Source organism: Trachemys scripta, chromosome 8, assembly GCF_013100865.1.
Source record: "Trachemys scripta elegans isolate TJP31775 chromosome 8, CAS_Tse_1.0, whole genome shotgun sequence".
Classification (NCBI taxonomy): domain Eukaryota; kingdom Metazoa; phylum Chordata; order Testudines; family Emydidae; genus Trachemys; species Trachemys scripta.
The window spans coordinates 22,189,725-22,192,511 of record NC_048305.1 but is presented as its reverse complement, the minus strand read 5'-3'; the positions used below and the strand labels follow the sequence as shown (position 1 = coordinate 22,192,511).

General features: G+C 36.9%; 1 long non-coding RNA gene across 1 annotated transcript; it reads left to right on the top strand.

The window, feature by feature from the left end:
- Window positions 1-227: 227 nt before the first annotated feature.
- LOC117881736 lies at window positions 228-2,499 on the top strand. Its single transcript, XR_004646849.1, has 3 exons — window positions 228-332; window positions 1,674-1,699; window positions 2,389-2,499. It is a non-coding gene; the product is annotated as an uncharacterized LOC117881736 (long non-coding RNA).
- Window positions 2,500-2,787: the final 288 nt, after the last annotated feature.

Genomic DNA, 2,787 nt, shown 5'->3' with positions numbered 1-2,787 from the left:
GGCAGGGTCACCATGTGACACAAGCTTTCCTCATATTTTCTGCAAATTATGTTTTGAAATAAACATTCTTCCCTGCCTGCAACTGCCTGAAGAGAAATTCCTATGTCAGTAATATCCTTTGCAGGTGATTTGCTAATCCAGGTCACGAACCTGATTGCTTCTATAGATATACAGAACTATATATATCTGTGAACACAGTCGGGGGTTAATTGCAAGGATACCTACTCAGCAAAGTACAAACAGAATCAGCACAGACCAGACACCTGTCTTCACCATGAAGCTAAAAGGTGCCTTTGTGTTCCTTTCCCTGGCATTTTGCTGCTTCATTTTAGGTGAGTAACTCTCCCTACTCTGCATCATGTATTAAACCCTATGACAGACACCTCTGGCATCAGAAACCATAACTATTAAATGCTAATGTTGCTTTCCCTTATTTTCTTAAAGAGAAAATGCAGGTAAACATTTTGAAAATTGGGTGTCTAAAGTTAGGTACTCAGTGCCAGATTTATAAAGGTTTTTAGGTCCCTAAAGATTCGGATAGGTGCTTTTGAAAATCTCACTAGATATATCTGCAGCTTTAGGTGTCTAAATACCTTTACAAATATGGCCCTTTGGGCTTGATTTTCAGAAGTGCTGTGCAGCCTAAACTCCTATTTAAGTCAATGGGCGCTGCAGCTACTGAGCATTTTTGAAGATCAGGCCCATAGACCCTAAATAAGTGGTCTGATTTTCAGAGGTGCTGACCAGATCTTATTGAAGTCAGTGGGAATTACAGATGGTCAGCACCTCTGAAAATTAGGCCAGTAAGTTTGAAAGTTTTGGCCTACAGCCCTGTTGTCTATGTGAGGTGTGGCTCTTTTCCTAACATTCAGAGTTTGTGCCAGTGGTCTTGGCCAAAATTTTACCTCCCTTCATTGTGCAGTGTGATGGGCACCAGTTGCCTATTGCTCTCCACCCTACAGGTTGCTGCACTTCAGCACTAGGTATTGCTTGTAATGCTTCTGGGGATTGTATGGGATGAAAATGTAATGACAGGAATTTACATAGATTTAAATAATTTAGACGTAACAGCAATCAACAATTTGAATTCAGCTATGGCTAAACTTTAGTTTTTGCCATGTCTTAACCATCTTCTAGTTTCATTCTGTTAGATGTTTTAGTTTCACTGTGCTTCTTCTTAGCAGAGCATAATTCCTAAAACAATCAGTGATGTGAAATAATAAAAACTGCTTATAAATTAATAAAATTAATACACAACCCATAAATGCCAGTAATATTAGATGATGTTTGCCAAGTTAGAAAGTGCTTCTATTTTTCTACACACAGACAATTGCATTTAATCTCCTTCAAAGATTTTGTCTTGTTCTTTCTTTCCTATCCTATAAGCATCCTTACAGCTCCATAGTTAAGGGTGCATTGAAATTTGCAACTAAAGCAGGAATAAAATACCTCTGTTAGACACTTAAATGATGGAAATTATTTTTTAAAATTTACACACCTGCTCTTTTGGGATCATTTAAATTTTTTATAACAACTTCTAGGACACATTCTGCTAACTTTCAAGGGTCCATTTTAAATATTTTCTCTTGTAAAGTTCATATTTAATACAATCAGACATCTACAGACCATCTCAGATCATTGGCAGTATTCATATTTGTCTGTTGTTTTTTCAGGCGTCACCACTCAAGATGAGAGTCAGGTCAGTACAGTTCTTTGTGTTTATTAATAGTAAATTTCCTGGGATCTCTGTCTACAAACAATATTGTGGCCAAATTCTCTGGGTTGGGGAAACTCTTCTCCCCTAAAACTATGGGAAAAGCTGGTTGCTTCAAAAACTAAAACTATCCCATTGCTATTAAAATTAGAGGGTATACCTGCAATTCAGATAGATGGTCTCCACACAGTCAGACTGATTACTTTTATACACTATTTTAAATGATTCACACATTCTAACCAGAGATTGTGATACAAAGAAAAATTGGGGAAATATTTTAAAATATGACATTTTAAAATTTGTCTGTTGCAACAGTGAGAGAGATTTCTTTCTATATCATATATGTTAATTAAAATTATTTACTTAACTGACTTGAAACTGTTGCATATTGAGGTTCTTCTTAGATTTTAGCTCTGGGTCTGTCTCTTCTGGTTTATCGTTATTAGTCTCATTATGGCAGTGACTTGCAACTGTGGGAAAAAACAACATAGAACTTCTCCTGCGAAATATCTGCAGTATTTTCCTTTTCTTCCAGCACAAACGAACTACTTTTTGCTCACCCCATTCTAGATTTAGGAAACGGTGAAAAACATTGCCCCTGTGATTTCTCTTCTCAAAAGAACAAGTGAAGAGTGAAAAATGTCCACTCAAATGTCACCTTATTAATTTTGCAGCCTGACTGCAGTAAATACAAAAATCCAGATGGAACCTGGATAGGAGGCTGTCCAAGGAACTATGCACCAGTCTGTGGAACAGACGGCATCACTCACAGCAATGAATGTTTGCTGTGTGAAAAAATCTGGTAAGTACTTTTATTGTTTCTTTGATGAAGTGAAACCACTGGTGGGAGCTACTAATAGTAGCTTTTCTATTTATGTATTTTCTTCATAGAGGGAAACATCAATTTCCCCAGGTCTCTTATCTCTTGATTATTATTTAATATTGATATTTTTGTAATGCACAGATCAGGATGGACAGCCCTTTGTTTTGATTGTGTTTAATACCTGTCTGTCCTCTTCCACTTCCTTCCAATATTGCCCAGCCCAGATCCCCAAAGGGACTTTTATGGATAC